Source organism: Carcharhinus amblyrhynchos, chromosome 4, assembly GCF_965287045.1.
Source record: "Carcharhinus amblyrhynchos chromosome 4, sCarAmb.v2.hapA, whole genome shotgun sequence".
Taxonomy (NCBI): Eukaryota; Metazoa; Chordata; class Chondrichthyes; order Carcharhiniformes; family Carcharhinidae; genus Carcharhinus; species Carcharhinus amblyrhynchos.
The window spans coordinates 6549595-6577208 of NC_137327.1; positions in this window are offsets into that span (position 1 = coordinate 6549595).

A 27614-nucleotide genomic window follows, 5' to 3' on the forward strand; every position below is an offset into this window, starting at 1 on the left:
GTGCCACTTTTTAGAGTTGGCTGCTTTTTCGGAGGGTGCAGGGACAGATGTTGTCTCAGCCTCTTTGAAGGTTTCCTGGCTTTATTTATTTGGCATGTAGGAGCTGTTGAGTCTGGCACCTGCAGACGTGTGATGTTTATTTGTCTCGCTCCCTGTTTTTGTGGTTGCTCTTCCCTTTTCCAGACGGCACTGCGGTTTTGCCGATTTTGATTTTGCCTCACTCCAGCAACCTAAGTACGTAACGCAGGCTGATACTTTGTTAGAGAGTGCCCAGCTGGCAAAGGTGGTGTTTTGGAGATGCGAAACTGAGGTCCTGTCCGCCACCTCAAGTTTATGGAACAGGTTCTAATGAAGAGCAGGGGAGATCCTTTCTATGTCCTGAGCAATATTTATTGCACAAAAGACTTCAAAACAGATTATCTGGTCATTCTGACAGTGTGGGAACTTACTGTGCGTAATTGACTGTCACAGTTGTAACAATTGCAACACTGCAACAATGACTTAATCGACTATTGAGCATTGAGGTTGTGATAGATATTCAATATGCAATAAAATGTTCTTGATTGGAACTCATAAATGATAGGTTTACAGTTAAAAATTGCATCTTGTCATGTTTATGTGTTCTTCAACAAGTTAAGCCATTTCATTTGTTATTTGTTATGGTTAAACTATGTTTTTAAATTAAATCTGTTTTGATAAATTTTTTATCAGTAGAATCGCACCTGGGGTGAAGCATCTTATCATCACATTAATACCAAGGTAGAAAAATTGTTGGGGTCTAGTCCGATTTCATAATATACCTTGGGGATTTTTATCTGGTACCCTAACATAACTCTCCTAATACTAGTGTGCTTTGATATTTCATTGAGAGCGTTGACAGTTCCTTAACAGCTTTGACAGTTCATTGCCAGTTGTTTGATAGCTGGACAATTCTTCGACATATACTGGATAGCTGGACAGTGCTTTGATGGTTGGACAGTTGTTTGACAGCTTGACAGTTTCAATAAGTTTATGTGAAGAAAGTACATTACTATAGTCTTTTTTTCTTTAACCTCGAAAGGCGTCGTCATATTTCTCAAAGGTGTCCCAGGACTATATCCAAAGGGGTACCTTATCTCTCCAAAGGCTGGCTGTCCAATGAATCTACCAAGTTCAGACATCTACTTCCCTGTTCTAATTAGCACATTCCAGTTTTCACATTCTTGGGCCGACCAGCATCCCATTTCAGTGGAGGTAGCTGGTGATTTAATTGGGCTGACTCTGGTCGCCCCTCCATGAAGATGGGAAATGCCAGGGTTTGGGGGCACGACTTAGAATTTTCAAGCAATTCCAGAAAATCTGGGCCTTTGTATACCAGACAACGCCAGTGAGGTGAGGCAATCACATGTGGAAAGTTTCTCTTCCAACGTGGAATCAATGTGAGCCGGAGATAGGTGAGAAATAAACTATACATGTCGATCAAGTTCTTTCACTGCTTATTATCTGGGATACTTTAGCAACAAAGGGAAGATGATTCCCAGTTTTGAACAATTCAGTCTTATCTAATTTAATTAACGGTGATAGTTCTGGATAATAACGAGATCACTCAATTATGTACACTTTCTACTTGTGGTTTCTTGGCTAACAGCGTTTAATTAAGATATAAAACATCATTGCAACCACTTTTTTTAAAGGAAATGGGCTGGGATTGGCTTTTGTAATTGCTTTTCACTTATTGTCCCTATCCTTAGTTTGAACATAGAACATAGAACATAGAACATTACAGCGCGGAACAGGCCCTTCGGCCCACAATGTTGCGCCGACCAGTCTTATTTTTAAAAAAAACATTGACCCTCTAATCTAAACCAATCCCTTTTCGTCCATAAACCTATCCACCAATCTCTTAAACGCCCCCAAACTAGGCGCATTTACAACTGCAGCAGGCAGGGCATTCCAGTCCCTCACCACCCTCTGGGTAAAGAACCTGCCCCTGACATCCGTCCTATAACTACCCCCCCTTAATTTAAAGCCATGCCCCCTCGTGCTAGATTTCTCCATCCGAGGAAACAGGCTATCACCATCCACCCTATCTAAACCTCTAATCATCTTATATGCTTCTATAAGATCCCCTCTTAGCCGCCTTCTTTCCAGTGAAAACAACCCCAAATCCCTCAGTCTCTCCTCATAGGACCTCCCCTGCATACCAGGCAACATCCTGGTAAACCTCCTCTGCACCCTCTCCAAAGCCTCCACATCCTTCCTGTAATGTGGGGACCAGAACTGCACACAGTACTCCAAGTGCGGCCGCACCAGAGTTGTGTACAGTTGCAACATGACGCTGCGACTCCTAAATTCAATCCCCCTACCAGTAAACGCCAAGACACCGTACGCCTTCTTAACAACCTTATCTACTTGATTCCCAACTTTCAGGGATCTATGTACACATACACCTAGATCCCTCTGCTCCTCCACTCTATTCAAAGTCCTCCCGTTAGCCCTATACTCAACACATCTGTTATTCCTACCGAAATGGATTACCTCACACTTCTCCGCATTAAACTCCATCCGCCACCTCGCGGCCCAGCTCTGCAACCTATCCAAGTCACCCTGCAAACTTCGACACCCTTCCTCACAATCTACCACACCTCCGACTTTGGTGTCATCAGCAAACTTACTAATCCACCCAACTATACCCTCATCCAGATCATTAATAAAGATTACAAACAGCAGTGGCCCCAAAACAGATCCCTGAGGCACACCACTTGTAACCGAACTCCATGACGAATAATTACCATCAACCACCACCCTCTGTCTCCTATCTGCTAACCAATTCCTGATCCAAGTACCTAAATTACCACCAATCCCATACATCTGCATTTTCTGCAGAAGCATACCATGGTGAACCTTATCAAATGCCTTACTAAAATCCATATATACCACATCTACTGCTTTACCCCTATCCACCTCTTTGGTCACCTTCTCAAAGAACTCAATAAGGTTAGTAAGGCACGACCTTCCCGCTACAAAACCATGCTGACTATCTCTAATCAATTCATTACTCTCCAAATAACTATAAATCCTATCCCTAATAATTCTTTCTAAAACCTTACCCACTACAGAAGTAAGACTCACTGGTCTGTAATTCCCAGGGAAGTCTCTGCTCCCCTTCTTAAACAATGGGACAACATTCGCTGTCCTCCAATCTTCCGGTACTATACCAGAGACCAACGACGACCTGAAGATCAGAGCCAGTGGCTCTGCAATCACCTCTCTTGCCTCCCATAGAATCCTAGGGTAAATCCCGTCCGGACCAGGGGACTTATCTATTTTCAACCCATCTAGAATATCCAACACATCCTCTGTATCAACTACAATACTTTCTATTTTACACCCCTTCACCCCAGTGACCTCCTCAGCTACATTCATATCATCCTGCGTGAACACCGAAGAGAAATAATGGTTCAATGCCTCTCCAATCTCTTCCGGTTCCACACACAACTTCCCCCTACTGTCTGTAACTGGCCCTAATCTTGCCCTAACCAACCTTCTGTTCTTGACATACCTATAGAACGCCTTAGGATTCTCCTTAATCCTATCAGCCAAAGTCATCTCATGCCCTCTTCTAGCCCTTCTTAACTCCCTCTTCAACTCCCTCCTAGCCAACCTAAAGCTTTCTACTGCACTACCCGAGCCCTCAAGCCTCATCCGAACATAAGCCTCCTTCTTCTTCCTAACCAACAAATCAACTTTTTTTGTGCACCACGGTTCCCTAGCCCTACCAATTCCTCCTTGCCTGACAGGGACATACCTATCACAGACCCACAGTAGCTGCTCCTTGAAAAAACTCCACATTTCAGACGTTCCTAGTCCCTGCAATCTCCTAGTCCAATCAATGCTTCCTAATTCTCTCCTAATGGCCTCATAATTACCCTTCCCCCAGCTAAAACTACTGACCCGAGGTTCATGCCTATCCCTTTCCATCACTAAGGTGAACGTAACCGAATTGTGGTCACTATCACCAAAAAGCACACCAACTTCCAAGTCTAGCACCTGGTCTGGCTCATTTCCCAGCACCAAGTCCAATATAGCCTCACCTCTAGTTGGCCTATCTACATATTGAGTCAAAAAACCATCCTGCACACTTTGAACAAAAACTGACCCCTCTAACGAGTTTGTGATCAGTTTTTAGGAGAAATTCAATGGGAACATTCAAAAGAAAACTAAAAGGAAAATAATACGCATGTCCATGGGGTGAAAAGGTCTATCAAAGAGCTATCACAGTCATGATGAGCTGAATGGCCTCACTCCATGCTGCATGACTTTAATGATTCAAACTTTAATGCATGTTGACTCTGATACAATGTGCTCAAGTGTACAAGGAGGTCTTGTGATGCAATGGGTCATATACTTACCTAGGGACCAGAAGCTTGTTTTCAAGTCCCCATCCAGAATTTGATGACCAAGGAAGGTGCATTCATATGGCAGCCAAGCAGGTTGAATATTAGCCTGAAAATCCTTCCAATGCATGCCAACATCCAGTCGTAAGAGGCATTGCCAGTCTTGTAGTAGGGGCGGCATGGTGGCACAATGGGGAGCACTGCAGCCTCACAGGACCAGGGACCTGGGTTCAATTCCCAGCTTGGGTCACAGTCTGTGCGAAGTCTGCATGCTCTCCCTGTGTCTGCTTGGGTTTCTTCCAGGTGTTCCAATTCCTTCTACACCCCGAAAGACATGCTGATTAGACACATTGCCCATGCTAAATTCTTCCTCAGTGTACCCAACAAGCACTGGAGTGTGGCGACGAGGGGAATTTCACAGTAAGTTCATTGCAGTGTTAGTGTAAGCCTACTTGTGACACAAATAAATAAACTTTACTTTACTTACATAGAGAAATTGGAGTGGAGACCACCATTGCCCACAGCTACAACATGAGTGTACAAGTGTACATTGACATAGTAGCTCAGACTCTTTGAGGACCAGTTGGTTGGATGGTGACTGTGGATCAGCAAAGGATTTGACCCCATGATTGTGGCTGGGATGGATTCAGGACCTGCCCCTTTGTCCTACCCAAGGTGGAGGTCATGACCGTGAGTTAAATCTGCCTTTGGGAAAAGGAGAAAGGAAGAAAGTGTATCAATTAAACATTGCCTGTTGATTCAACAGAGAAGATCTGGAATATTAATGCGAGCCTTGCAGTGGAATAGTAATACTTTTAAAGGTTTTGACGGAATTGATAAATTCCATTTCTGGGGCTCTTTCAAATAGCACTCTCCTTATTGCAACTCCAGCAGCCTTTGTACACCAAACTGAATGGGAGCCTTCTGAACTCAATCATCTTATGACTCCAGGAGATATTTCCTTTGTCTGCATATTGATGGCAATTCCACATAAACTGAATCTATTAACCATCTCATCATCACTGACAGGAGCACAGATCATAAAACTACTCACAGTTCAATAAAGTTTTAGTTTAAAGTTCAGGTTTATTTACTTGTGTCACAGGTAGGTTTACATTAACACCACAATGAAATTACTGTGAGAACCCTCCAGTCGCCCCCTCCAACACCTTTTCGGGTACACTGAGGGAGAATTTAGCACGGCCAATGCACCTCACCAGCACGTCTTTCGAACTGTGGGAGGAAACTGGAGTACCAGGAGGAAACCCACACAGACACAGGGAGAACGTGCAGACTCTGCACAGACAGTGGCCCAAGCCAGGAATCGAACCCAGGTCCATGGCACAGTGAGGCAGCAGTGCTAACTGCACCACAGTATAGCCCCAATGCTATCTACTGTAAACGATTGCCCATCTCTAATGCTTCCTTACCCCCTCCTTTCTTCACTGAAGTCCCTGGACGTGATGTGGTCTCCCAGATCCATGCCCATGTTTCTTGGAATTTTATATTTGAAACTCTCCAATCAGGTTTTGGCCTGTGCCGCAATGGCCAGAACTCTCCAGCTGTTCACACCCCCGCTGCTGCTGCCAGCAAGGATGAAATATCTGATGCACAGCCATTGCATGGTAGCCAACTCGGTTCCCTGGTGCTGTGAGGTAGCTGGAATCAATGGCTAACAACAAAAGCTTGAATCTTTCTTGATTGTTCCCCTTCAAGGTGTGGTTGTGCTGGTGCTAGATCCTGATTGCTCCCCCTAAGATCATCAACTAAGAACAGAGTGGGGACAATGTGCCCTGATGGCTATTAGTCAGTATTGGCAATAATGTTGGCCTAGTCAGCAACGCCCATACCCATTATAAAGAGGAGTGTATTTATTAGTCACAAGTAAAGCTTACATTAACACTGCAATGCAGCTACTGTGAAAATCTCCAAGTCGCCAGTCTCTGGCACCTGTCTGAGTCAATGCATCTAACCAGCATAGCTTTCAGTCTGTGGGAGGAAATTGGAGCATCTAGAGGAAACCCACACAGACACAAGGAGAACATGCAAACTCCACTCAGACAGTAACCTGAGCCAGGGATTGAACCCGGGTCCCTGGCGCTGTGGGGCAGCAGCGCTAACCGCTGTGCTACTGTACTGCACAGTGGAAGTGTGAAAGAAAACAATAACTCACCTGGTCAAAGGGGAGAATCTCAGGCAGCTTGATCATGTACCATGAAGAGGAGATGGTCTGTGAACAGATGATTGCAAAGAATCTAAGAATAGATTGACAATGAAAAATTTTAATTCCATGTTCAGTAATTGGTAACAGTCTTAGTTCATGGATTCCTGCATTTTCAGATTCATTTTTGGGGCACGGATATCACTGACTGGCCAGCATTTATTGTAAAAAGCCTGACAACACCAGGTTTTAGTCCAACCGATTTATTTGATGATACTCACAAGCTTTCGAGGTTTCCCTCTTCGTCAGGTGAATGGAGAGTTCTGGCCTCAGACAGAGCATATAAAGCACAGACAGTTTAGAGATTACTGATTAGAATGCGAATCCTTACACCTAACCTGCTGTTCAAGACCTGAAGTGGCTGACAATGTGAGTGGAAGGATCACTGATCACAGGTTACAGGCAAGACTGTTCCCTTCCTGTTGGCGAACACTTCAGTGGTCACGGGCATTCAGCCTCTGACCTTCGGGTAAGCATTCTCCAAGGCGGCCTTCACGACACACAACAGCGCAGAGTCGCTGAACAGAGACTGGTAGCCAAGTTCCGCACACATGAGGACGGTCTCAACAGGGATCTTGGGTTCATGTCGCACTATCTGTAACGCCCGTGACTTGCCTGGGTTTGCAAAACCTCACTTACTGTACTGTCTGGAGACAATACACGTCTCTGTAACCTGTGATCAGTGCTCCTTCCACTCACAGTGTCAGCCACTTCAGGTCTTGAACAGCAGGTTAGGTGTAAGGATTCGCATTCTAGTCAGTAATCTCTAAACTGTCTGTGCTTTATATGCTCTGTCTGAGGCCAGAACTCTCCATTCACCTGACGAAGAGGGAAACCTCGAAAGCTTGTGAGTACTATCAAATAAATCGGTTGGACTAAAACCTGGTGTTGTCAGGCTTTTTACTGTGTTTACGCCAGTCCAACGCCGGCATACCCACATCAGCATTTATTGTCCATCCCTAGTTGGCCTTGAGAAGGTGGTGGTGAACTGCCTTCTTGAGCAGCTGAGTGGCCATTTCAGAGGGCAGTTGAGAGTCAACCACATTGCTGTGGCTCTGGATACACATGTAGGCCAGACTAGGTAAGGACAGCAGATTTCCTTCCCTAATGGACATAAGTGAACAGGATGGGTTTTTCCAACAATCAACAATGATTTCATAGTCATCCATAGATTCTTAATTCCAGATTTTTTAATTGAATTCAAATTCCACCATCTGCTGTGGCGGGATTCAAACCCTGATCCCCGGAACATTAGTTGATTTTCCAGGTTAATAGTGGAGTGAATAATACCACTGGGCCATTGCTTGGCTTGGCTCACGAGTATTCAAATACACCCATTCAAACCATGGGCTACCTTGATGATTGCTTCAGCAGGAAATCTTTTAAAAGGTCGTGGGAAACCTCTAGATAAGGGTAAAGTAGACATGGAGTGGATGCTTCTGCTGGGTGGGCTTTCTCATATGAGAGGTCATTGTCTTTAGGATAAAGTTTATAGTCTTTAGGGTAATGTAAACCAACCTGTGACACTAGTAAACAAACCTGGACTTTAGGAGAGCAAATTTAAATCAGAGTTGAGGAGAAATTGCTTCTCCCGAAGGGTTGTGAATCTGTGGAATTCCCTACCGCAAAGTGCAGTGGATACTGGGACAGTGAGTAAATTTACAGAGGAGTTAGATTTTTAATGGGTAATGGGTTGAAGGGTTATGGGGAGAAGGCAGGAAAATGGGAATGAGGAGCATATCAGCCATGATCAAGTGGTGGAGCAGACTCGATGGGCTGAATGGCCTAACTCTGTTCCTGTATCTTATGAATTTATCAACTTCTGGCTGTATTTAAAAAAAAAATTCAAATCAGTGATTTAAACTGAATAAATGATGAAATCCCTGAATATACTCTCTGGAATTTAGAAGAGCGGAGATCAAATTGAGGTATACAAGACGATAGAAGGGATGAATGAAGTGGATATGGAGCAGATTAGGACAAGAGTTCATAGTCTTAGGATAAGGAGCAGCAAATTTAAAACAGAGTTGAGGAGAAACTATTTCTCTCAAAGGGTTGTGAATCTGTGGAATTCGCTACCCCACAGTATGGTAGATGCAGGGACAGTGAATAAATTTACGGAGGAGTTAGACAGATTTTTAATTGGTAAGGGGTTGAAGGATTATGGGGAGAAGGCAGGAAACTGGGGATGAGGAGCATATCAGGTATGGTCGAATGGCCGAGTGAATGTGATCGGCAGAAAGGTCTAATTCTTCTCCTATATCTTATGAACTTATAAACGGCAATACTTCAAGACTTTGGAGCCACAAGCAATAAAAAGTAATGTGATGAATAAACAGAGATTTTGAGTTAAACATGGCAAGGTCTCTGTAATTTGCAGAACATAGGTGATGGTGTGATTTTGCTTGTCTCTTGGAAGCAATGATTACTCCCGTCAAGCCACAGAAATGATTCATTAAGATAATGACTCAGCTAAGTGCAATATTATAATAATTGCAATATAAGAATCCGAAAGCACTGCTTAAAAGGTGGTGGAAGCAGATTCATCAGCAACTTTCAAAACAGAATTAGACACGCTGCATGCTTGAAAAGGAGAAATTTGTAGGGCTCAATGTCAGCGCAGTTAACTGAACAGTTCCTTCAAAGAGATGGCACAGAAATTAATGGGCCAAATGGCCTCTGTCTCTATTATACTCTTCCATAATTCTTTAAATGCCGGAAGGTTTTATCAAATCTGTAGGGTTGCTTTAGACATCCAAATATTGTAAGTTGTCATAAGCCTTTGAATCATTTATTCATTTTAATGCAAAAGGCAGTATAAGTCAAGGAAATGTGATACGAGTGTGTCATAAAGGTACTCGGAGATGCTCTGAAATGAGGGTGTCACTCAAAATGAGGGTAAAATTGGAAGTTCTGAGTCCCCTATCACTGTGACGAGTTTTGTGCAGATTTCTATTAGATTCTGTGATGGAAAATAGACATTTTATTTGAAGATTGTTGTGCTGTTTCCAGGCTGGAGCTCTCACCTTGAAAATTAAACCTGTACTTGAAAGGGTACAAAGAACATGATGGTGATACAGCAATGGACATGGTGATGAGGCTGCCATGGATATGGTGATCATGGAATCCCCACAGTGCAGAAGGAGGCCATTTGGCCCATCGAGCCTGCACCAACTCTCCGAAAGGGCATCCCAGCCAGGCTCTATCCCCTAACCCTGTGTATTTACCCCACCCAACCTAGACACCTTGAGATGCCAAGGGGTAGTTTAACATGGCCAATTCACCTCACCTGCACATCTTTGGGTTGTGGGAGGAAACTGGAGCACTCAGATGAAACTCACATGGACAGGGGGAGAGCATACAGACTCTGCACAGCCACCCAAGTTCAGAATTGAACCCGAGTCCCTGGTGCTGTGAGGCAGCAGTGCTAACCACTGTGCCACCGTGTCGGTCCTGTGACGGAGTTCCGCCCCTGATGAGGCTGCGTTATGCAATGTATCGGAAATGGTAATGATTCTGGAGTGAAGAAGCTGGAGCCTTCGAATAGTGAGCTGCAGCATGGTAGGAGCAAAAGCACGTACAGAGCAGCCAAATGGTGCCTGCAGAAGCAATCCGGGGAGTTAGGACAGGCATACACCACGTGGACTGCATCCCTGAATCCAAGAAGCCCTGAAGTGAGGAAGATACCAGCCATGATTTGCATGCATTTAAATTAAATGAATGAGCTCCCACCCAACTTTACCAGCATTTCCCTCTTTACCATCGCGTTCACCCGTCCAGATTGGGTGAGAAACAGACGTGCTTGGCAAAGGTCTGTTTCGACCGCTCCAGATTTTGAAGAGGTTAAGTTCAGGGCTTCTGGTGGTTCTCTGACTCAGGTTGGTGGTGGTGGGAGGAGGGTGGGTGGAGGTGGGGGGGTGGGGGGGTGGGGGGGCAGTGGCAAGGCGGGTCGGAGGGACCTCTGCTGTTCTGCGGGCGATTGGTTGGGGCCAAGGGGGGATCCACTACCACTCTACGGGTGGTCGACGGGGGGGGGGGGGGGGGGGGGTGGGGGGGGGCATCCGCTGCCACTCTGCGGGCGATCAGTGGAAGGGGAGGGGGCAGAACTTCACGATCGGTCTGGGTGGTGGGGGTGGGTGGGTGGATAAGTGGGGCAGTTATGTTGTGGGGATGGGGCGATGTCCGTGCGGGCTTTATTTGCTTTTTGTGGCTGGGGAGCGATGTGACAGAGGCGCATTTTTCAAACTTTTTCACCGCACGTACGCAGTTCAAAGCTCCGATTGGAGCTGCAGCGTTTCGAGTGCAATAAGCCCCGCCCATAGCGCGATTCAGGCTCAGGCGAAGTGCGAATGGGGGCGCCTGAGAACAGTTCTCCAAGTCGGATCTAAATTGCGCCCAGATTAGAATGCACTTCGAATGAAAATGTTAAAATCGGACCCATAGTGTCTCCACCAAGAGTGATTACTGGTACAATCCCAGAGCCTAACTCTCTCTCTGAAGCTCTGTATCTATCTCGCCTTCAGATATTTACCCATTTTTTTCCTTCAAAGCTACAATAATCTATCTCAGTGTCAGCTATGGCTCATTTGTTGACACTATTTAAGTCTTAAGTTTCTGGGTTCAAGTCACATCTCAGGGCTTGAGTACAAATATTAAGGCTGATGCTCCAAGTGCAGTGCTAAAGGAGTGCTGCACTTCTGCGAAAACTGTCTTTCAGACGAGGTTTAAAATTGAAGGCCCATCTTGGGTGAATGCAAAAGGTCCCATGATGCTAATTAGTAAAAGAGAAGGGGAGTTTAGCCCACTGTCCTTGTCAATATCCATCCTGCAATCAACAGAAACCGAAAATCACTCCATTGTCATATAGACGTTAAAGTTTATTTATTTGTCACAAGTAAGGCTCACATTAACACCACAATGAAATTACTGTGAAATTCCCCAAGTAACCACATTCCAGTGCCTGTTTGAGTCATTGCACCTTATCAGCACGTCTTTCAGTCCACGGGAGGAAACCGGAGGACCTGGAGGAAACCCATGCAGACACGGGGAGAATGTGCAAACTCCACACTGGGCAGTGACTCAAGCCAGGAATTGAACCCATGCCCCTGGCACTGTGAGGCAGCAGTACTGACCACTGCGCACGTTGAGGTTTGTGGGAGTTTGCTGCCTCATTTCCAACATTACAACACTGACTCAAGATCAAAAGGATTTGAAGAAACAAATGGTCTTGAAACATTAGCTCTAGGCGAGATTTCTCCGATCTCGGCCGCAGCTGGGATCCTCCGGTCCTGCTGCAGTGAACCGAGTTTTGGCTGACTGCCAAATTCCCCGTTTTCACTGGCAGCAGCAGCAGGGCATGAATGGCCAGAGAATTGTGGCCTCTGTTTCTTCGTTTGGGCAGCACAGTGGCACGGTGGCGAGCGTTGCTGTCTCACAGGGACCAGGGGTTCGATTCCCGGCTTGGGTCACTATCTGTGTGGAATCTGCACATTCTTCCCATGTCTGCGTGGGTTTCCTCTGGGTGCCCTGATTCCCTCCCACAGTCTGAAACATGTGCTGGATAGGTGCTTAGGCCATGCTAAATTCTCCCTCACTGTACACGAGCGGGTGCTGGAATGCAGCAACTAAGGGATTTTCACAGTAACTTCATTGCAGTGTTAATGTAAGCTTAGTTGTGACACTAACTCTCTCCACACATGCTGACAGACCTGCCGAGTCTTCTCTGCATTTTCTGTTTTCGTTTCAGATTCCCAGATCTGCAGAATTTTGCTTTTACTCGGAAGGGTTTCGTTGGCTGCAAAGTACTTTGAGATATGCGGACGTTGTGTAAAATGACTATAAATTCAAGTCTTTTTTCTGATCTATTCTCTTTGGCGAAACAGTTTATGCTCCAAACCCTCGTTGATAAAGTTTCCCCCTGACCACAGATTCTTAAAATGACTGCTTTAAATAAATGGCAGCTTGAGACTGTCTCCCTGATTGGTCCTAATCGGAAGTCAAGCACAGAGGCTTCATAGCCATTGGGCACCTTAATGATCACCAATTAACAGTGCCGGTTGTATTAGAGTAAGACAGTGGGACCCAAAACTTCATTAACAGTCAACCGTCCAAGTCAGCTGTTAATGGTTTCCAAAGATGGGAGCTACAGTGGAACTGGCAAATCACATTATCCAAAAGCTTTCAGGACTTAATCAAAATTTTCCTCAGGTGACGCAACAACAAAACCATTTTTATCATTTCATTCTACTTTGCCACTGCCGTGATTACAGAGCAAATGGATAATAATTACACCCTGCTATTTATTTGGGAAAAAAAAACAGACATCATTTTAAGTCGACAGTTCCACATGTACAGTCAGAATTAGCAGACTAATAATACTGATTTTCTTCCTGATATGCTAATTCATTACTACAAAAAGGAACTTGAGATCCTGCTCATTACTTTTTAAAGTACTTGTGAGGCAATCACAATAGGGTAATGAGGCATCGAATTCACGGTATGTTGTGCGTGCATTTTAAGACAATCATTCCTTGTCGCTGTGTTAATGATATATAATCAGAACTGAGATGAGGTGCTTATTGCCGGAGTTTTTTTTTTAATCTTCTTATCTTCTTGCTCCTGCTCAAATTTTACCTGCGCCACTTGAGGACGGAATCACTTCCAGCTGGTTAGTTTCCGTGGATGGAGACTCACCTGGCCACCCTTCACTCTTCATGATGTGGAGAAGCCAGCGTTGGACCGGGCTAGGCCTGTTAAGAAGTCTCACGACACCAGGTTAAAGTCCAACAGGTTTATTTGGAAACACGAGCTTTCAGAGCGCTGTTCCTTCATCACTAGCGTGATGCCACACTTCATTCTTTATGCCCTGTCACCTGAAGGATCATCTCACACACAGGCTAGAATTTCTAGTCAGATTTATTTTATGGGTTAAAAATTATACAGAAGCTGCAAACTGTGGCGCAAACGTGCCGACACTATAGTTAAGAAAGTCCGCCAAAGCCTCTACTTTCTTAAGAGACTATAGAAATTTAGCATGTCAGCTAGACTCTCACCAACTTTTACAGATGCACCATAGAAAGCATATTTTCTAGGTGTATCACACTTGGTATGTCTTTTGCTCTTCCAAGACGGCGAGGGACTACAAAAGGTGGTGAATGTAGCCCAATCCATCACACGAAACAGCCTCCCATCCATTGACTCTGTTTACACTTCCCGCTGCCTCGGCAAAGTAGTCAGCATTATTCAGGATCCCACGCACCCCGGACTTTCTCTCTTCCACTTTTTTTCCATCAGGAAAAGGGTACAAAAGTCTGAGATGCAGCAAAACTATTAGATTAAACAATCAGTTTTAATCTTTGGTAGTGTAGTGGGTGGCACAGCGGTTAGCATTGCTGCCTCACAGCGCCAGAGACCTGGATTTGATTCTGATGATGCCACTTTCCAAAATAGCACTGCCGATATCTCTTCCTTCTCCCTCAATCATGATTTTCCACCCACTGTGGTTGACAGGTCTCAACCACGTCCAATCCGTCTCCCAAGCCACTGCTCTCACCCCTTCCGCTCCCTCCCAGAACAAGGATAGGGAGCTCCTTGTCCTCGCTTTTCACCCCACCAGTCTCTACATTCAAAGGAACATCCTCCACCATTTCCACCCATTCCAGCATGGTGCCACTACTCAACACAACTTCCCCTCAACCGCCCCCCCTGCCAGCATTCCACAGGGACTGTTGTCTCCGGGACACCCTGGTCCTCTCCTCCATCACACCCTACATCTCACCCCCTGAACCTTCCCATGCAACTATAGAAGGGGCAAAACCTACTCCTTTACCTCCTCCCCACTCAACATCCCAGGCCCTAAGCACCCCTTTCAGGTGAACCAGCGCTTCACATGCACCTCCTTTCAAAGAACCATAAAATTATAAAACATAGGGGCAGAATGAGGCCACTCAGCCCCATCGAGTCTGTTCCACCATTCAATCGGAGCTGATATTTTTCTCATCTCCATTCTCCTGTCTTTTCTCCATAACCCCAGATCCTGGCTTGGGTCCCTGTCTGTGCAGAGTCTGCACGTTCTCCCCATGTCTGCATGAGTTTCCTCCGGGTGCTCCAGTTTCCTCCCACAGTCCGAAAGGCGTGCTGGTTAGGTGTACCGGCCATGCTAAATTCTCCCTCAGTGTACCCGAACAGGCACCGGAGTATGGTTATAAGGGGATTGTCACAGTAACTTTATTGTAGTGTTAATGAAAACTGACTTGTGACTAATAAATAAACTTCAGATAAATTAACCTTAAAGAGGACGATCCCTGAGGCTCATGTGGATCGGGCCAGACCGAATGGAGCGTCAAGGCAGAAAGCCAAGCCAATCGGGAGCAAGGGTGTGTATCCCGGTTTGGGGAGGATCCTCAGTTGAAGCCAGGGAGGGGTAGAGGATAAAGAACAAAGAACAAAGGAATGTACAGCATAGGGACAGGCCCTTCGGTCCTCCAAGCCCGTGGCGACCATGAAGCTAAAACTGTATGCGTATACGGAGCCTGTATCCTTCCATTCCCAACTTGTATACTTGACTTTACTACCCAAGGAAAGAGCATCTGACTACCCACTTTGTCCATGCCATTCATAATCTTGTAAACCTCTATCGGGTCGCCCCGCAACCCCTGTCATTCCAGTGAGATCAAACTAAGTTTATCCAACCTCTCCTCATATCTAATACCCTTCAGACCAGGCAACATCCTGATAAACCGCTTCTGTGCCCTCTCCAAAGCCTTCATATCCTTCTCGTACTGTGGTGATCAGAATTGTGTACAATATTCTAGATGAGGTCTAACTGAGGTTCTGTACAGCTGCAGCACGACCTGCCAATTTTTATACTCAGTGCCCCGACTGATGAGAGTAAGATTGCCATATGTTTTCCTGACTACCTTATCCGATTTGACTATTACCTTAATAGTCACATATTTAGTTCAATCGGATCCTTGCTTGTAAATAATTATTTCTCGTAGGTAATGAGTCAATTTATGCTTTGAGCCACAACAAGAGTCTTTCCAATTATTACATGCTCCTTTATGGTGTGGATTTTCTATTCATTAATTGGTTCATAAAACCATAAGGTATTAGGAGCAGGATTTAGTCGTAGAGTTCCTCAGGCTTACACCATTTAGTAAGATAACGGCTAACCTTCTCCTTCAATTCCTCTTCCATGTCATACCCCTTGATTCCCCAGCACCCAAATATCTATCGATCTCAGCCTTGAGTACACTAAATGGCTAAACATGCACTGTAATCTAGGCTAGCAAATTTCAAAGGTTATTAATCATCTGAATGAAGAAACCTCTCTTCATCTAACCCATTAGAATAGAATAGAATGGAATAGTATAGAATAGAATAGAATAGGATCCTTACAGTGCTGAAGGAGGCTAATTGATCCAATGCCCACACTGAAAACAACCCCACACAGGCCCTATCCCTGCAACCCCTGCTAATCCTCCTGACAGGGACAATTTACATGGCCAATCAACCTGAACCGCACACTTATGGGGCATAAGGGCAACACAATGGCACAATGGTTAGCACTGCTGCCTCACAACACCAGGGACCAGGGTTTGATGCCCGGCTTGGGTCACTGCCTGTATGGAGTTTGTACACTCTCCTCTTGTTTGCGTGGGTTTAAGAACATAAGAACATAAGACCATAAGAAATAGGAGCAGGAGTAGGCCATCTGGCTCTTCGAGCCTGCCCCGCCATTCAATAAGATCATGGCTGATCTGTCGTGGCTCAGTTCCACATTCCCGCCCTCTCCCCATATCCCTTAATCCCCTCTCTTATCAAAAACACATCAACCCGCGTCTTAAAAATATTTAGCGAGGTAGCCTCCACCACTTCAACGGGCAGAGAATTCCAGAGATTCACCACCCTTTGAGTGAAGAAGTTCTTCCTCAACTCCGTTCTAAACCGCCCCCCCTTTATCTTGAGGCTGTGCCCTCTAGTCCTACTGTCCTTCCTGAGCGGGAAGAGTCTCTCCACCTCTATCCTATCCATCCCATTCATCATCTTATACGTCTCAATGAGATCTCCCCTCATTCTTCTAAACTCTAACGAGTACAAGCCTAGTTTATTCAGCCTCTCCTCATAGCTCAACCCCCTCAACTCCGGCATCAGCCTAGTAAACCTCCTCTGCACTCCGTCCGAGGCCAAAATACCCTTGTGTAAGTACGGCGCCCAAAACTGCACACAGTACTCCAGCTGCGGCCTCACCAATGCCCTATACAGCTGCAGCAAGACCTCCCTACTTTTATATTCAATCCCCCTCGCTATGAAGGCCAGCATCCCATTCGCCTTCCTGACCACCTGCTGCACCTGCAGGCTGGGTTTTTGCGACTCATGCACAAGGACCCCGAGGTCCCTCTGCACCGTCGCCTGCTGCAGTTTTTCTCCACGTAAGTAATAATCCTTCCTACCATTATTCCTACTAAAGTGGACCACCTCACACTTACCAACATTAAATTCCATTTGCCAGTTCCTGGCCCATTCGCCCAGCCTATCTAGATCCTTCTGCAGACTCTCCACACCCTCGGCACAATTTGCCTTTCCACCAATCTTGGTGTCATCAGCAAATTTCGACACTCTACACTCGGCTCCCTCCTCCAGATCATCTATATAAATGGTAAATAGCTGAGGCCCCAGCACCGACCCTTGAGGCACTCCACTAGTTACCAACTGCCAATCCGAATAGCACCCATTGACCCCGCTCTCTGCCTCCTATTTGACAACCAGTCCTCTATCCACGCTAACACCCTACCCCCAACTCCATGTCCCCTGACCTTCTGCAATAACCTCTTGTGAGGTACCTTGTCAAACGCTTTCTGAAAATCAAGAAAGACCACATCCACCGGCTCTCCCCTATCCACCGCCCTAGACACATCCTCAAAGAACTCCAGTAAATTTGTCAGACACGACTTCCCCTTAACGAAACCATGCTGCGTCTGCTCTATCAAGCAATTCCCCTCAAGATGCCTCACTATTTCCTCCTTGATGACGGATTCTAACATTTTACCTACAACAGACGTTAAACTAACCGGCCTATAATTCCTTGCCTTTTGCCTGCCACCCTTCTTAAACAACGGCGTAACATTAGCCGCTTTCCAATCTTCCGGCACTTCCCCGGAATCCAGCGACGTCTGGAAAATAACCACCAAGGCATCCACTATCACCTCCGCCATTTCTTTCAGAACCCTCGGATGCATTCCATCCGGTCCTGGGGACTTGTCCACAATCAGCCCCTCCAGTCTGTCGAGCACCACCTCTCTAGTAACAGTAATGTCATCGAGACCCTCCAGTCCTACCACCTTTCCATCCCTAACACCCAGCAAATTATTCACGTCCTCCTCCATGAAGACCGAAACAAAAAAGTTATTCAAGACCTCAGCCATTTCCCCATCCCCTACCACTAAGTCCCCCTTCTCATCCTCTAAGGGTCCAACGTTCACCCTAGCCAGCCTCTTCCTTTTTATACACTTATAAAAACTCTTGCTATCCTTTTTTATATTAAGCGCTAGTCCAGCTTCATAGTTTATCCTACCCTTCTTTATCAATTTCTTTGTCAATCTTTGTTGACATTTAAACCTCTCCCAATCCTCTTCTCGCCCACTACTCTTAGCTACTCTAAACGCCTCCGCTTTTAATTTAACACTTTCCTTCACCTCCTTCGTTATCCACGGCTGATTACTTCTCCTCCTACGGTCCTTTTTGACCATCGGAATAAATTTCTGCTGAGCACCAAGAAAGATCTCCTTAAAGATCCTCCACTGTTCCTCAGCAGACCTACCTTCCAACGCGCTCCCCCAGTCCACATTCACCAATTCCTCTCTCATCCTACCGTACTCCCCTCTGTTCAAACAAAGGACGCGTGTCCGGGAGCCCACTTTGTCGTCCTCCATCTGCACCAGAAACTCCACCATACAATGATCACTCTCCCCAAGAGGATCCTTCACCGCAAGTTCCCTAATTCTACCCGCTTCATTACATAGCACCAGATCCAAGATAGCTCGCTCCCTCGTCGGCTCCAACACACACTGTTCAAGGAAACTATCCCGGCAGCATTCCAAGAACTCCTCCTTGAGCCCATCGCGTCCAACATGGGTCGACCAATCAATATGCAGATTGAAATCCCCCACAATTACGGCCGTCCCATTCCTGCACGCCGCACTTATTTGCGCGTTAACAGCCCACCCCACCTCCAGATCATTACTCGGGGGCCTATAGACGACACCCACCAGCGTCTTCCTCCCTTTGCTGTTCCTAATCTCCACCCACAACGATTCCACTTTCTGCTCTTTTTTCCAATATCATCCCTTGCTACCACCCTGATGCTATCCTTAATCAGCAGAGCTACGCCCCCCCCTTTTTCCTCCCGCCTATCCTTCCTAAACACTTGATACCCTTGGACATTCAGCTCCCAATCCCTGTCACCTTGCAGCCACGTCTCTGTAATGGCCACCAGATCATATCCATTTGTGTCGATCTGCGCCACCAGCTCATCCACTTTATTCCAAATGCTTCGTGCATTCAGATAAAGTGCCTTCATCCCAGCCTTCCCCTGGACCCTATTCATCCTCCGGGTGCTCCGGTTTCCCCCCACCATCCAAGGATGTGCTGGTTAGATTGATTGGCCATGCATAATTGCCCCTTCGTGCCTGGGATGTATAGGTTAGAGGAATTAGTGGAATGAATTTGTGGGGATATACTCAATGGGCTGAATGGCCTTCTGCCACTATAGGGTTTCTATGATTCTATGATTTTTGGACTGTGGGAGGAAACTGGAGTACACCCACGCAGACACGGGGAGAACATGCAGACTCCACACTGACAATCACCTGAGGGCGGAATTGAACCCGGGTCCCTAGTGCTGTGAAGAAGCAGTGCCAACCATTGTGCCACCCTGCTGACCCCATCCTGACACTATCCTGGGGTCTTCAATCAGGAGGAACAATCTCCCTGTATTTACCTCTAACAACGTAACACATTTCGATCAGACCACCTTCCAGCTTTCTAAACTGCATTGAATAAAGGCCATGGCTGGAATTTTCCAGCCTTATCAATTGGCCAGATCTTCCAGTCCTGCCAAAGTCAATGGACCTCCAGCTGGCTCATCAAGGCTTTGACTAAGACTGAAGCTGAGCAAGTATTGTTGTGATTTGCGCCACGAGATTTCTTTTAATTTTATTACAAGCAGCCCCTTCATAAAAACTGAGGCTGAGAATGTGACAGACTTCACATCTTGTGAATGAGATGTTAATGTCTCAGTGCACTTCCCTTTCCTTTTCTATTTCTATCAATGATTGAGCAATCAGAGATCATAAGCATCTGTTCCATTATCTGTCAAGCTGTATAGGTTAACATTTGACATACGTCTTTAAAACAATCGAGTAACTTTTTTTTCTGGTTTAATTTATTTCTGAACAAGGAAAACGAGACAAAGAGAACTCATTAAAGGCAGGCATCACCCCTGAAAATATTCTTCAAGCCTTGCAAACACTGACGTGTATTGACTTCAATTGGCACAGATCCTCCTTGATATTTAGCCAGATAAAGTCAGTTTTTAGAACATATTTACCCTAACTATCAGGCTTTACATAAAACTCAGAACTAGACCTATTTTTCCCAAGGCCAGGAAGATGACAAAAAAAAGGACTGGTGCTGACATAACTCCATTCACAACCTCAGAGTGTTCCAATATGTTTTATAACAAATTAAGTATTTTTAAAGGGGTGAAACGTCAAAGATTTGGCAGATAATTGGCAGACAACAAGGTCCCACAAATAGCAATGTGTTAAAAGATCAGATCATCTGTTTTAACACTTTTAGTTGAAAGATAAATATTGATCAAGGCACCGGGATGAACCTGACTCCTTTCCTTTGAAATAGTAGAAGTGTTAAAAGACAGCACTGCTGCCTATGCAGCACTCCCTCAGTGGGGTCTCAACATAAATTTTGTGTTCAAATCCCTGGAGTTCCAAATAAAACAGAGACACACACATCAACAAACCTGAATAAAAGAGGTTGAGGAATAGAGAGGTTGAGGAAAGGATTGCGGAGACAATCCTGGTTAGGAGTGAAAGTAATAGGGTAATTGTTATGGGGGACTTTAACTTTACGAATATTGATTGGAGTTGCTATAGTTCTAGCTCGCTAGAGGGGTCAGTGTTTGTACAAAGCGTGCAGGAAGGTTTTTTGTCTCAGTATGTAGACAGGCCAACTAGAGGTGAGGCTATATTGGATTTGGTGCTGGGAAATGAGCCAGACCAGGTGCTAGACTTGGAAGTTGGTGTGCATTTTGGTGATAGTGACCACAATTCGGTTACGTTCACCTTAGTGATGGGAAGAGATAGGCGTGAACCTCGGGTCAGCAATTTTAGCTGGGGTAAGGGCGATTATGAGGCTATCAGGAGTGAATTAGGAAGCATGGATTGGATTAGGGGATTACAGGGACTGGGAACGTCTGAAATGTGGAGTTTTTTCAAGGAGCAGCTACTGCGAGTCCTTGATAGGTATGTCCCTGTCAGGCATGGTGGATTTGGTAGATCTAGGGAACCGTGGTGCACTAAAAGAGTTGAGTCGATGGTTAAAAAGAAAAAGGAGGCTTATGTTCGGATGAGATTGGAGGGCTCAGATAGTGCACTAGAAAGCTTTAGATTGGCTAGGAGGGAGTTGAAGAGTGAGTTGAGAAGGGCTAAAAGAGGACATGAGAAGACTTTGGCTGATAGGATTAAGGAGAATCCTAAGGCGTTCTATAGGTATGTCAAGAACAGAAGGTTGGTCAGGGCAAGATTAGGGCCAGTTACAGACAGCAGGGGGAAGTTGTGTGTGGAACCGGAGGAGATTGGAGAAGTATTGAACCAATATTTCTCTTCGGTGTTCACGCAGGGGGACATGAATATAGCTGAGGAGGACATTGGGTTGCAGGGGTGTAAAATAGACAGTATTACGGTTGATAAAGAGGATGTGCTGGAAATTCTTGAGGGGCTGAAAATAGATAAGTCCCCTGGTCCGGATGGGATCTACCCTAGGATTCTCTGGGAGGCTAGAGAGGTGATTGCAGAGCCTCTGGCTCAGATCTTCAGGTCGTCATTGGTCTCTGGTGTAGTCCCGGAGGATTGGAGGATAGCGAATGTTGTTCCATTGTTTAAGAAGGGGAACAGAGACTTTGCCGGGAATTATAGACCGGTGAGTCTTACTTCTGTTGTGGGCAAGGTTTTAGAAAAAATTATTAGGGATAGGATTTATAGTTATTTGGAGTGTAATGAATTGATTAGAAATAGTCAGCATGGTTTTGTAGCGGGTAGGTCGTGCCTTACTAACCTTATTGAGTTTTTTGAGAAGGTGACCAAAGAGGTGGATGGGGGTAAGGCAGTTGACGTGGTATACATGGATTTTAGTAAGGCGTTCGATAAGGTTCACCATGGTAGGCTTCTGCAGAAAATGCAGATGTATGGGATTGTGGGTAATCTAGGAAGTTGGATCAGGAATTGGCTATCAGATAGGAGACAGAGGGTGGTGGTGGATGGTAAATATTCATCATGGAGTGCAGTTACGAGTGGTGTGCCTCAGGGATCTGTTTTGGGGCCACTGTTGTTTGTAATTTTTATTAGTGATCTGGATGAGGGTATAGTTGGGTGGATTAGTAAATTTGCTGATGACACCAAAATTGGAGGTGTGGTAGATTGTGAGGAAGGGTGTCATAGTCTGCAGGGAGACTTAGATAGGTTGCAGAGCTGGGCCGAGAGGTGGCGGATGGAATTTAATGCGGAGAAGTGTGAGGTAATTCACTTTGGTAGGAGCAACAGATGTGTCGAGTATAGGGCTAACGGGAGGACTTTGAATAGTGTGGATGAACAGAGGGATCTAGGTGTGTGTGTACATAGATCCCTGAAAGTTGGGAATCAAGTAGATAAGGTTGTCAAGAAGGCGTACGGTGTCTTGGCGTTTATTGGTAGGGGGATTGAATTTAGGAGTCGCAGTGTAATGTTGCAACTGTACACTACTCTAGTGCGGCCGCACTTGGAGTACTGTGTGCAGTTCTGGTCCCCGCATTACAAGAAGGATGTGGAGGCGTTGGAGAGGGTGCAGAGGAGGTTTACTAGGATGTTGCCTGGTATGGAGGGGAGGTCCTATGAGGAGAGACTGAGGGATCTAGGGTTGTTTTCGTTGGAAAGAAGGCGGCTAAGAGGGGATCTTATTGAAACATATAAGATGATTAGAGGTTTAGATAGGGTGGATAGTGATAGCCTTTTTCCTCGGATGGAGAAAGCTAGCACGAGGGGGCATGGCTTTAAATTAAGGGGGGGTAGCTACAGGACGGATGTCAGGGGTAGGTTCTTTACCCAGCGGGTGGTGAGGGATTGGAATGCCCTGCCTGCTGCAGTTGTAAATGCGTCTAGTTTGGGGGCGTTTAAGAGATCTCTGGATAGGTTTATGGACGAAATGGGATTGGTATAGGCTAGTGGGTCATTGTTTTTGTAACTGGTCGGCGCAACATCGTGGGCCGAAGGGCCTGTTCTGCGCTGTAATGTTCTATTCTATTCTATGAAAAAACATAATCCTTGTATGCATGAGAGTTTTTGTGACCTAATTATCTGTACTGCGAAGAATGTGGATGTGGATATAGAACTGAGCCAGGGAACACCCTCCATTATCAAATAGGCCACCAACACTCATAATCTGCATTGGAAGGAAGTTAAGAATGAAGCCATGTCTCTGTCAGACACAAAAGAGCATTGGCGATGCTAAATTGTCCCCGGGATGCGTAGGTTAGAGGGATTAGCAGGGTAAATATGTGGGGTCATGGCGGATAGGGCCTAGGTGGGATTGTTGTCAGTACAGACTCAATGGGCTGAATGGCCTCCTTCTGCACTGTAAGTTTTCTATGATTCTATTCCATGAAAGGAGAGTTGCAGACACAAAGCACAGTTACAAAGAGGCACTGTGCAAGCTGGTTAAAATGGTCTAAAGCCTGGGATAGCTGTGTGAATGGCTCGGAGATGCGAAAGAGCTGTGCGTTTTTCCAGGAGTGAACAATCGTGAATTGGGGTGTTGTTGGTTGAAAATGTGCCTGAAGATCCACATCAGTTGGGCGGTGAGGGAAGTAAGAGAGATCATAGAAGTGTGCCTGGATGATAATCATATCTGTGAAACTTGAAGGTGAAAGCTGGCCTAACCTGCATGAATAAACAATAGCGCATTGTGGAATAATGTAGCTACCCAATATAATACATTGAAATGGGGAATGATGTAAGACCTCACTTTATTGCACCGACTTTTAAAGTAAAACTTGCCTCTTTATTTGGAGTATTATTGACCTGCTGATTCATATGTAATTTGCATTGGTTCTGATTCATGTTAAAGTAAAAGCTTACAAAGACTGAGATTGTGATAGCAATTTCTTCATTTGGAGGTCACCCTGTAATTTTTTTCTTTCAGTTTCCCAAGGGGAAAATTTGAATTGGGTTGTTGAAATCTCCCACAGTAGAAATCAGACAAGATGAAGGGGAGCGGCGGGGGGCAGAATTGGAGGGAAAATACAATAAACAAAACCCATCTTAAAAACAGTGAAGGTCTTGTTTCCCATCTGCGAGTCACCTGGAGCTTGGTTACTGAGGGCTGTAAATATGGCACTGTTGGTTAATAAACCCAGGCGGTATGTGACTCTCTTGCACTTAGCTTGGAGCGAAAGCCAACACACAAACAGCGGCATTATTAACAGTCAGCTGACAAGCGGATCTGGCTATTTCCTTGTTTTATTGTGTGTCATCTTACTTTATTTGCCCATTTTTATCGTGTGTCTTATCCAGCGGAGTAGATAAATGAGTGTGTTCTTTATATCCAATGTGTTTTATTTTGCATCTAAGGACAGTTTTGTATTGATCTATGCAATCAAGCTCCTTGCTGGATACCGATCAAGGCTCCTTTATTTCTTTCTCACCTGCACAATGTTCTCCAAGTGGTCTTGTCTTTCCATAGCACTCCGTAATTCTGTGGATATTTTGCGCCACTTAAAGCATGAAAGCATTGATCTGCTGCAGCTCTGCCTGGATGGGAAGCACGTCAGCATTATAATTAATAATAATGCACAACGGTTATAGTATTGCCCTGTTATCAGTCAATGAAGCTAAGCCCCGTGTCAGTGCCTGTCAAATATCATTGATTTGATCATGCTAATGGAAGTTTCCATTTTCTCATAGTCCTGAGTAGCACACAACAGTCCACAGCAGCCCAGCATCTTGCTTCAAATGAAGAAAGTAACTTCAGCCCATCCATCTCTTAGGTACTTAATCTTTTCCCTCCTTGCAGGAGAGGGTGAGCACTCAAGGGAATGAGTTGGAGGCGAGCCTGTCTCAGCGCTGACAGCTCATGTGAATGAACAATATCATTTTAAAAGAGCATTTTCATTAGGATCTTACAACACAGAAGGAGACCATTTGGAAGATTGTGTCTGTGCCAGCTCTTTGAATGAGCTATCTGACTTTCCCTGCTCTCTCCATAGATCTGCAAATTATTCCATCTCAAGCATTTATCCAATTCCATTTTGAAATTGGCAATTGAATTTGTTTCCATCACCTTTTCAGGCATCCCACACAATACATATCCCTTGTGTAAAAAGAAACAATTCTTATCATCCCACTGGTTCTTTTGCCAAGTATTTCTAACATGAGTTCTCTGGAACTATGCCAGTACAATGAATTTCTTGTTACTTGCTCCAACACAAGTCCTTCATGATTCTGAACAACTCCATCAGATGTTCCCTATCGTTCTGTAATTCAAGATGAACAATCCAAGCTTCTCTCATCTCCCATTCCGCGAATACAGCAAGATATAAACAGATTGTAGATTTGGGCAGAGAAATAGCAGATGGAATTTAATCCGGACAAATGTGAGGTAATGCATTTTGGAAGGCCCATTTTATGTAGGCATTATACAGTAAATGGTAGCAATATTGACATGCAGAGAGATTTGGGCGTAACTGTCCACCTATCATTTAAAGTGGCAATGCAGTGGCAACATCTGGCATGTGGGAGGCTTCCAAGTCTAAGTTGATAGGGATTCAGGACCGGCACATTCCTGTAAAGATGAAGGATAAGCATGGCGAGTTTTGGGAACCTTGGATAATGAGAGATTCTGAGCCTAATCAAAGAGAAAAAGAAAGCATTTGTCAAGGCTAGCAGATTGGGAACACGAAAAAACAAGTGTGGAATACAAGGAAAGTAGAAAGAAACTTAAGAAAGGAGTAAGAAGAACTAAAAGGGGTCATGACAATCATTGGCCAGCAGGATTAAAGAAAATCTGAAGGTTTTTATACATTTATAAAGAGCGAGAGGATAGCCAGGGAGAGGGTTGGCCCACCCAAGGACAAGGGATAAAATCTATGTGTGGAGCCAGGTGAAATGGGCACGGTATTAAGTTAATACTTTGAGTTGGTATTCACAAAAGAGAAGGACTTGGTGAATGATGAATTTGGGAAAGAGTGTGTAGATAGTTTGAGTCATACTGAGATCAAAAAGGAGGAGGTATTGGGGCTCTTGAGAAACATTAAGGCAGTCAAGTCCTCAAGGTCTGATGGGATATTCCCCAGAATACTGAGAGAGGCAAGGGAGGAAATTGATGGGGCTCTGAGAGAAACCTTTATATCCTTATTGGGTTCAGGGGAGATCCCAGAGGATTGGAGAATAGCCAATGTTGTTCCATTGTTCAAGAAGGGTAGCAAGAATAATCCAGGTAATTATAGGCTGGTGAGCCTTACATTAGTGGTAGGGAAATTATTGGAGAAGATTCTTTGAGACAGGGTTTACTTCCACTTGGAAATAAGTGGATGTCTTAGCGAGAGGCAACATGGTTTCACTGAATTGATTGAGTTTTTTGAGGAAGTGATGAAGATGACTGATGAGGGTAGGGCAGTGAATGTTGTCTACATGGACTTCTATAAGGCCTTTGATAAAGTCCCTCATGGCAGACTGGTGCAGAAGGTAAAGTCGCATGGGATCAGAGGTGAGCTGGCAAGGTGGATACAAAACTGGCTCGGTCAAAGAGGACAGAGGAGAACAGTGGAAGGTTGTGTTTCTGAAGGGAGGGCTCTGCCAAGTGGTATTCCTCAGGGATCAGTGCTGGGACCTTTGCTGTTTGTAATATATATAAATGATTTGGAGGAAAATGTAACTGGTTTGATGAGCAAGTTTGCGGATGACACAAAGGTTGGTGGAATTGCAGATAGCGATGAGGACCATTAAAGGATACAGCAGGATATAGATCAGTTGGAGACGAGGACGGAGAGATGGCAGATGGAGTGAAATCTGGACAAGTATTGGGTAATACATTTTGGAAGGTCTAATACCGATAGGAAATATTCAGTAAATGACAGAACCCTTAAGAGTATTGATAGGCAGAGGGATCTGGGTGTACAGGTACATAGGTCACTGAAAGTGACAAAGCAGGTAGAGAAAGCAGTCAAGAAGGAATAAGGCATGTTTGCCTTCATCGGCTGAGGGACATTGAGGTTAAAAATTGGCAAGTCATTTTGCAGCTGTATAGAACCTTAGTTAGGCCACACGAGGAAGATAGTGTTCAATTCTGGCAGCCACACTACCAGAAGGATGGAGAGGGTACAAGTTTATGAGGGGATGGACAGAGTGGACAGTCAGAACTTATTCCCAGCGCAGAAGAAGGCATAGATTTAAAGTGCAAGGGGCAAGGTTTAAAGGAGATTTACAAGACAAGATTTTTACACAGAGGATGGTAGGTTCCTGGAACTCGCTGCCGGGAGAGGTAGTGGAAGCAGATACGATAGTGACATTTAAGGGCCGTCTTGACAAAGACACGAATAGGATGGGAATAGAGGGGTATAATCCCTGGTAAGGTAGGGAGTTTTAGTTCAGTGGGGCAGCGTGGTCGGTGCAGGGTTGGAGGGCCAAAGGGCTTGTTCCTGTGCTGTAATTTTCTTTGTTCTTTGCTTTTTGTTCTTTGCAGGTGGATAA